Genomic DNA, 9826 nt, shown 5'->3' on the forward strand with positions numbered 1-9826 from the left:
AGGGCAGCTGTTAATGTGATTTAAGGACACAGTAGTGATTGAACACCAAAACGGTGAGATGTGAGCTCATGGAAAAGAGGTCCGGGCATGCATTTGACACTCCTGAGTCCCTTCAGAACCTCTAATTTCTCCCTGAGACATCCAATGCAACGTCCTGGTATGTGTTTTACACACATGATCACTTTTAATTCTCACAATCACACTGGTAGAATAGATAATTTCATCCCTATTTATAAGGGAAAAACTGACCCTCAGAGAGTTAGGAGCAGTTTGAACTCTGCTCAGTGTGATTTCAAACCTGTGACCTCTACAAAGGACCAACCACTTCTACTGGCTCCTAGAAACCACCCTCAACTCCAGTGTCTCCCAAATAACATGTCACCCTGAGTGTTTCTAGCATTTGCTATTCTCACTCTCCAGTGGCCATCTCCCTGATCCTGGAAGGGAAATGGCCCCAACCATGAGCAACTCCAAATATTTACACAAGCATTCCTGTGTCAGCAGGGAAAGAGGAGGGCCTGTGTCACAGGACTGAGATGCCCAGCGCCTATTTTTAACTAACAAGCCAGTGTGGCTGTGAGTCAGTGAAAACAAAGCAGGAAGAGAGAGGGCTTCTCTGCCCTAGGAGGGGTAGGTATTCAGGCCCACACCTGTACCACAGTCCCAGTAACTCATGACTCCGAGCTCCAGAGAGCAGAGATTCAGGGGATCGATGGAGAGCTCCCTCCCACAACAAGTGCTGGCACCACCCACCATGGGCATCAAACTGAGGGCAGGAGTAGTTCATGAGAAGCCTGCCTGCCCATCTCAGGGCTTCTCTCTAGGTCGCCTGTGAACACTGATTTGGCAGGGACCAGCTAGAGCCCTATAGAGAGTCAGAGCCCAAGCTCCTTCAACTTCGGCAGAGAAGGCCTGAAGCCCAGGCAGACTGGGTGCCCCTCCTGAGAAGGCAGGGATCAGGGTCTTCACCATGGATACTCACTGCCCCAGCACATGTGCACCAGCTGGGGAACAGAGGCATTCAAGGCACAGTCCAGCCCCAGGGGAGACAACAGGAAAATATCCTGATATCCAGACACAGTGGGCACAAGGGGCCCCATGCAGGGAGATGGGTACGAGGACAAATTCACAAGTGCTCAGCAAGAGGAGGAGTGAGTCATGGATACCCACAACAGCGATGAGCCTCGGTGAGCCTCCCATGCATTATGCGGAGTGAAAGAAGCCACTGTGAAAGCTACCTCCTTTCGATCCCATTTATAGATGTTCTTGCAAAGTCAAAACGTGGGCAGAGATCTGATCTCTCCCAGTGGCTGCCAGGGGCCAGAAAGGAATGACTACAAAGGGGCAAAGGGAAAGTCTGGGGAGGCAAATTCTGTCCGGTGTCGTGATTATGTTGGCGGTTACATGACTATATGCTTGACAAGCATGTATTTGTCAAAACTCACATAACTAGATTATATCTTAAAAACAGTGAGCACTGACTGTGATGAGTTTTTTAACATGTGATAGGAACTGACAGAGAATTAATTTAATTCTGCCTGGGGGCGGGAGAGGGTTGACAGATAATCTGTGATGGTCACTGAGTTGGGCCAGCCTGAAAAATGGATGGGAGGTCCCTGTCAAGAACCTAGGAGGGGAGGAGCCAATGGAGGGTGCAGCAAAAATGAAGGCTGTTCCTCTTACTGGGCGAGGCAACTCAGAGGACCTTGCAGTTTCGGGGAGAACTCATCATGGAGGAAGATGCATGCACCCATCCCCCATATCATCAAATGAAGCCCACTGCACCTGTGGGCACACTTAACACTAGTGGTGAGATGCACACTTGGGAGTGGGTGGAGCTTGAGAAGGAGGCCAGGGCAGCAACAATGCTGACTGACTCATCCCGGCTGTAGCTGGGACAATGCAGGAACCACACCACCAGCTGGCTTTCCTGGAAACCAGCCCCATTTGGAGTCAGACTGTGGGAAACAATGTGTAGAAACCAAGCCATCATCTTGGTGAGATAAGCCTGAACACAGATGGAAACATGCTCCTTTAAGACTTCTTGGTGCTTTGGTGGCACTGCCCTGGTGTCAGCCTGAGCCAAGAGGCCTTCTGTCTGACCTGACCTTCGCAATAGCGTGTTTAGCTGGCATCAAGTTCCCAGGTCATGGGTTGAGCTGTTCCCAGCCGCTGATTACACAATGAGCCTGTGTCACCGGCAAGGTAATGAACTCTAAGAAACTGGCTGTCACGCTTATGGGTCACAGTGGAGTTTTCCACCAAGGCTGTGGCATTCTGGAAGTAAAATCAAAGCTCCCTTGGGGGAATACTCACCTCTTCCTCTGCCTCGATCTGGGGCATTATTCACCAAGGAAAGGCACAGGTTGGGACACTACTGTTTCACCCACATGGTCAAGTTTCTTGTGCTCTAGAGAGCATGCTCTTTGGTTGAGGGACCATGGACTTCTGCTATGAACCAGCTCCATCCTGACATCTACAATCCATCAGCAAACTGCTCTCCTGATTTGGGAGACACTGGGTTTCCGTACACACTGCCACGTGTGCTTCAGGGAGCAGTAGGGATGGGGACACTCCAGGGCTCCCATACCTTTCAGGGCCTCCAAAGTACAAGTCACCTCCATGAACCCAAGGTCCTTGTTGCATGACATAAAATCCTTTATCACCGTCTCTGGAAAGCTTTTTCAAGTATTAGTTATTTGTTTCATAAAATCTTTGGAAATATTGGATTTTCTTGTCAGCAACTCAAAATTAAAGTTTAAGCCTTTCCCGAATGTCCAAAACATCCAATCTCCTGACAAAGAGGAAAAGGGACTACATGCATTTAAAAAAAAAATTATCATTTATTACCTGGGACCGGTACCCAAGATGCTAGTCATGGCTTTGGTCTTATTTTAGAGGTGAAGGCCCTTCCCTGACCCCAAATTACTCTTATACCTGCCTAGATGCCCTAAATGCCTTACACAATAGACACAGCAGATTAGTTCCAAATTGAGAGTCAAAGACACTAACTGACTCATGTAGACTTAATGACACTATAGTGCAAATGACTAATATTCACAATGTTGCCCAGGAACTAGATCAGGCAGAAGCAATACTGTATATGAATAACCACATAAGAAAGGCGATCAGAAGGAAAGAGTACAAGTCAGCCTTGCCATGACTTCAAACTTTTGCTCCCAACACAATAGCCAAGAACTGACCCAGAGAGAACATGTTCAGTGGACTCCTCCCCAGTTCCAAACAAGGTGAAGCATACCATTTGTAAATTCTACCCGACCAAAAAAGAAAAAAAAAAGACAGGTGGGAAAGCAGTAAGCCTTTCTGGAAGAATCCATTGCCTTGACCTGCTTCCATACACCCAATAGCATCTATCTAGTGACCACCCATAGAAAGGGGTACACTTGGCTGGTACCTGTAGTTTTGAAGGCCTGGAGATGCTGCTTGCTTAGGTGTTGAAATGTGGTGGGCGGGCAGACTGCCCTCCCTAGAACTTGAAGAGGGTGGTGGCAAGTCCTCAGGAGTGTACCAGAGGCCGGCGGCAGGCACTTTGGCACACGTGAATACAGGCTCACTGGGTGACCCAACCCCTGGGACCTATAATTAAAATGTTTGCAACTGCAGCCTGCGTCATCTCTCCCAAGTGCTCCTTGCTAACTGAGTCTTCTCTCTTTTATATGGAATGCGGGAGTGAGGACTTGGGACTCTGCTATTGCTTTTTGCATCTTATATTGGCCTCCTCCCTCCCATCAACTATAGTTGCTTCCTTGGTCACTCCCTTGTACATATACAAAACTGGCCATGGTTCCAGCCCATGGACACAGGAGAACTGGGTCAAGAGGATCCAAACCCAAAAGGGGTTGCTCTGAACCTGAGAAAAGCTGACCATCTTTTTGAAGGAAGGTGGGCAGTGGCCCTGAGGGAGGGGCCACACATCTGTACTTAGGGCGTGGGACAAGGTTCTGCCATTAGAAAACCCAGAGAAAATACCCAAAAGGTGATGGAGAAGGTTTGAAAATCTGGGTGTCACCAAAACAGCTGCATAAATGACTGAAAACTCAACTGACTCATGTACTCCTGCCCCAAAGAGGACACACCCCACCTAGGTGGGGGAAGATGACAGATCTCCAAAATCATATGCTCCAGGTACTTTCCTGACCAGAGTGTCAAGGGGGTCAGCCTAGCCCAGTATGAATTAAGACCTTTCTTTGATAAGATTTGACAAAGCCACGAACAAGGCCTGGAGGTACCTCTTGGACTAACAGAGCTCGCATGCTAACAAAGTGCCAGGCAGGTAAGGGTTGTGTTTTTGACACTAAAAAAATAGTGGGGCTATTCCGATCTAGCAGCTGGAGCCACAGTTATGATCAGGAGCGGTGGGTGGAGCCCCGGCCTTTAAGGAACTTATGCTCAGAAACAGACAATACATATCCCAATAAGCTTACAATTGAGAAAAAACCCCAGAGGCTTGATCAGTGCTTCTATGAAAACAAGCGAACACACAAAACACAAGCTCTTCTGTACTCATGACCTGGAGCTGCCACTGCAGGGTCTTAGGGTCTCCTTCTCCAACTTTGGGGCTGTTCATCGCCACAGTAATTTCTTGTTTAATTTCTGTTCTTCACACCTGTCTGTAAACTCCAATGCTGTTCATTATTTCCCTCACATCTCATGTGGTTCTGGCACATACAAAGCCCTCAGTAAGTTACTTGCTGCATGAGTGAATGAGTTAGACAAAACAAAACACGGATCCTCGCCTCGCTCCACAAACCAAACTAAACCGTGAGGCATAGAAATGCACCAAAAATGTAAATCATAATTTCCCAAATGTGGGGAACAAATTTATGTTTCAAAATTCAATTCTTCTTATTTTTAAATATTGCTTTGTTCAGCACAAGTTATTTTTATGTTCACTAAAATGATTTATTTTAAAAATCTGGATGTAATGGTGGATATTATATTGTCATTATTATAAGAATCTTACGGAACTATTATTCCAAAAGTGAATGGAATCATATGATTCAGGAATAATTTAGGGACAAATTAAGTGTGTATCTCCACTCCTACTTTATAAAAAAGCCCACAGCTGTACTGAGAGCTCAGGTGATTGCTGTCAGATCTGGGATCCACATCTCTTAACCTGGCACGTGAGGCCCTTTATCCTTGGGCTGAAAGGCCCATCCTCTGGTCCCTCCCCATTCCTTTCTCCTAGCAGTGTTTTGGCCTGGGCTGCCCTGAAGTGGCCAGGGCCCTAACTCTGGGTTCAGACACTCTGTGTCCTCTGTCAAGACTGAGCTCTGCCTTATGCTCCCCACACCTCCCTCTGACCAGCTCCTCTGGTCTTTCTGGTGTTAGCCTGGATGGGAGGGAATACACACTACAGTCTGGTCCTTAAGGAAGTCTTACCCAGAAGCCTTTGCCCATCCAGGACAACAATAACCACTCCATCTGTAACCCAACCCTTCTGTTAAGAGTTGACTTATGTCTCCCCTCTTTCTACCCCCTTTCATATCTCAGAATGTGACTGTATTTTGAGGAGAGAGCCTTTAAAAAGGCAATTGAAACTTTGATTGGGCAAAGGGGAGGGAGGGATGGGGAGGGGATATGGGGGCAGGAAAGATGGTGGAATGAAATGGACGACATTACCCTACGTACATGTATGACTGCACACATGGTGTGATGCTACATCGTGTACAACCAGAGAAATGAAAAGTTGTGCTGCAATTGTGCACATGAATCAAATGCATTCTAAACTAATTAAAATAAATAAATAAATAAAAACCCCACCAAATCTACTTAAAAAAAAAAAAAAAGGCCACTGATATTAAAGGAGCCCATGAGGATGGGCCCTAAATCAATCTGACTGGTGTCCTTATAAGAAGAGAAACTTTATACACTCAAAAGAAATACCAGGGATATTTGAACACAGGAAAGGCCAGGTGAGGACACAGCGAGAAGGCAGCCATCTTCAGGCCAAGGAGAAAGGCCTTGGCAGTAGTCAAACCTGCCAATACTTTGATCTTGGACTTCTAACTACTAAAACTGTGAGAAAATAAGTTTCTGTTGCTTAAGCCATCCAGTCTGTGGCATTTTGTTGTGGCGGCCTAGAATAACAACACACCTCTCCAGGCCTGTCTCTTTCCATTCCTGGAAGTGTGGCTCTGCACCATGACCCAAGCAGGCTGTGGAGAGGAGATGTTGCTGGGCCTGGGTTCTGCTGTGTTCCTTGGAGAGAAGCAAGCCAAGGAAAGCACACAACCTGGACACAGAGGAGCAGGGCATGAGGCTATGTAGGCAAAGGGCAGGGCCAAGCAGGACCAGGATGGTCTGAGGCTGGAGCTATGGCAATAGGCAAGGTGTGTGCCTTCTCTTTTGTCAGTGGTGAGTTTTGTCAATTTGGACCCTATTCAGATTTTGGCTATTTAACTAGTTAGGTGAACTTTCCTTTACCTATTAAGCAACAAATACTTTGATGAAGATCATGCCATGGCTGAGTGGGACTCAGATATATTTAGCTCAGCAAACTATTTTCAGGCAATCTGTCTGTCCTGGGGCAGTTATCTGACCTCTTCCTACCTTGTTTTTTTCCAGGTGTAATGTGGGGAGGTAACCCTTCACCTTCCCTCATAAGGAATGATTAAGAATTATTATCTTTGGAGGTAGGAAAGGGGAAGAAGAGACATTCTCAATGGCTAACTTTGGCTCAGGTTTCTAGGTGTCTCCTCCCTGGAAAAGCACCTAAGATTACAGGTTCAGCTTTACGAAATTCCTTCTAGCTCCATTATAACTTCCCACCTCTGGTTTGACTGTCCAGCCCTGTGTTGGACCTCTTCTGGGAATCCTTCTCTTGGCCTACCCTCATGAATGCTGAGGGCTTGTTTGGAATACTTTCTTTTGCTCCAAGGTTTTCTTCTGGATACTAAGAGATCCACTAACTTGATTTCTTGCTTTATACCAAGGGTGCAGTGCCCCAAACTTCCAAGGTGGCTGGCCAGATAAGCCCTTGGGCCCTAGACTTATAACCACAAGGCTCCAGTACTATAACCAAATTAGGTCTTTCCTCAGAACCACTGTGATGTACACATCCTTGCCCCTGCAAATGGAATCTAGCCCAAATGAAAATAGGTCCGTGGGCCACAGAAACCATGTGAACTGGAAGGACCATTGATGGTCGCTAAAATCATCAGGATCCAATGTGGGAGAAGAAGGGGAAAACTCCTTTTGCCCAACTAGGTACAGTTTCTGCTATTCTCCTTTTCCCAAAGCCATAGGGCCAGGATGGTACAGCTACTTCAGCCATTTTTAGGAATGCATCAAAAAATAACAAGTAAGTAGGCAGTGTTTCCATGGGTAGACACACAGAAACATTACAATCCTAACCAACTGGCTTATTTAATTGCTCATAGATGCTCCAATACTGTTTATTTTGAGTAAGACAAGAACACAGCAGTTACTAGGTGAGCAGATGTCAATATGACCATAATCAACATATCTCTGCTTATAGGTGCCTCTAAAGTCACAAACTCCAGTTAATGACCCTTACCTGCTGCTTGTGATTAATGTAAACTCCAAGTTCTACCAGTTTCCACCAAGAGACCAAACCTAGATGACATGCTTCCTCTGCCTCATGTTTAAAAACACTCTTTTCTGGGCTACCAAAGTCTTGTCTTTGGAATCTCCAGAAAATATAGGTTACCCATCAGCTAAACCTGTCTCATAAAGAGAAGTTAAGAATGGGGGTTAGAGGCAGGGGACTGCCATTTCTTGAGTACCTATCCTGTGTTCAATGACCAGTATGGGGTGAAAGCCACCAGCCTCTCTCATCTTGCTTTGTTACAGGTTTTTCCTGTCAAACATATGTGGGGACCATGCCATCCTAAAGGACTAGACTAAAAATCGGGCTCCTATACCCATGCTAGTGCACCAAACCTGCCTCAAGTGGCAAAGCAGCAGCCAAAAGTTCATCCCAAAATCTCTCAAGCAAGTGCAAAAGTAACTGAAGTAAAATACTAAGAGTTGAATATATGGATGTTCTTTATAGAATTCTTTCAAAGGTTTTGCGTTTATCTATTTTCTTAATAAAATATTGAAAACAATTTTAAAAACAAATGAAGCACTACACAAAGATGAACACATCAAACACAAGCAGATAACCTCTGTCTCCCAAAGCAAGAGCTTTTCAGATGCTTCTAATCAATTCACTTTGATTTCCAGGGTGATAATAACCATGGCCCACAGCAAATATGAGGCATTTAATAATGGTGATTGTCACAGAGGGTCAAGTGCCACCCACTCAACTCAACCCCATTTCAGAAGTTGGGAACACTGAAAGCAGAAACCCAAAGCTTGACAACTGCCCCCTCCCCTGCCACCACTGCTTCCAGCCTCAGGCAGATGGCAGGGGAATTAAGTCTGCTGCAGGAGAGACCACAAGGCACACAGCACAGGAGGGCAGTGAGCAGATTAAGCCCTGATCCTCTGCCCCTAAAAATCCCCTGACCCATTTCCCAGTCGGGAAAGGAAACTGCTGTGGTAAGACAAGCAGAGGGACAGAGAGGCTCTGGCCAACACAAGCAGTGTCAACAAGTGCTTCCCCCCCCCCTCCCGTGGAGGGGATAACCAATAGGAACAACGAAGTAAGAGTGATAAGGGGCATCAGAGGACATATGTGCATTAACAGGAAGCCACGTGGGTAAAGTGTCAACCACATGTACTTTACTTATATAAAAATAAAATTCCATTCTCCCTCTATACTCCCCAGCCTAGGTTCCAACAGCATGGACTCGTCCCCGTCCAGTGCAGCCTTAGAGATAATTCAAACCATCAAACGGGTGGTTTCCAGAAAGATCACTTAGAGGCTACCTTGAGGCTGTGCACCTGGGCACAAGGAACAATGAGTACAGTGAATGGGCCATGGCCTGAGTACCAGCCTGGAAGAACAAACCGTTCCCTTCTGTGAAGAAGGGAGAAACTGGGGCATCAGGAGTCCTGCAAAGTTAAAGTCTGGGCAGTCCAGGCGAGCTGTGCCAGAAACGAGGCTTCCTAAGGACTGTGCAAGCAGGAATTCGGGGACTTGTGCTCCTCTACTAGAGGGTCCTGGGCTAGTTCCTGAGCCTCCACAGGGTGGGCTCCTTTGGCCCCGCAGCCGGCCCGGCTCTTGGAACTGGTGTTTGGGGTTTGTCTTTCTAACTAATCACTGGGGAAGCCTAAGTTCCAAGACCAGCTCACAGAGGCCAGGGGTGACTTCTGGGCCCGCTGAGCAGGAGCAGGGTCTGTGGTAGAGTCTGTGGGGGAACCGGGATGGGCGGGGACAGTAATGGCAACAGGTGACAAGCTGCTCCAGGAGCGAACCTCTCCGCTCCCGGATCGTGAGCGGTCCCAGCGCCCCCAAAGTCCAGCAGGTCTCCCGCGGCACTTACGCGGTCTTGGGTCCACCGCCGCGCAGAACCGAAACTTTCTGGGGCCAAGCGGAAGAGCGCGCGGGCGCCAGCGCGGTGCCAGCAGCCATGACGCGCACACCGACCGCGGGCGGACGGGAGCGACTACAACTCCCGGCATGCCCCGCGGGACCGAGGCCCACAATTCCCATCAGGCCTCACGGATGGGCTAGCATGACTACGACTCCCAGCATGCCCCACGAGGCGAGTATTGCCGGCTCCCGCAGGTCCTGCCTTCCGCTTACAAGTCATTGAGCCAGCCCCAGATGAACTTTTGCCCCTCTTTGAAATTCCAGAGGGCATGTGTGCCCACAAATCATCTGTCTGGGATCTTGAGAGCGGCGTTGTTAGTGTGTGACTATTGAGCACTTGAAATGTGGCTTGTTCGG

The 9826-nt window shown here is 47.6% G+C and overlaps 1 protein-coding gene across 1 annotated transcript in view; it reads right to left on the reverse strand.

The window, feature by feature from the left end:
• Fyco1 (FYVE and coiled-coil domain autophagy adaptor 1) overlaps positions 1-9556 on the reverse strand; it is a 74101-nt gene extending 64545 nt beyond the window's left edge. The window contains exon 1 of the mRNA XM_026390082.2: positions 9420-9556. The gene's annotated coding sequence lies outside the window, so the exon portion shown is untranslated. The remainder of the gene's footprint in view (positions 1-9419) is intronic.
• Positions 9557-9826: the final 270 nt, after the last annotated feature.

The sequence above is a fragment of the Urocitellus parryii genome, chromosome 3 (genome assembly GCF_045843805.1).
Source record: "Urocitellus parryii isolate mUroPar1 chromosome 3, mUroPar1.hap1, whole genome shotgun sequence".
Classification (NCBI taxonomy): Eukaryota; Metazoa; Chordata; class Mammalia; order Rodentia; family Sciuridae; genus Urocitellus; species Urocitellus parryii.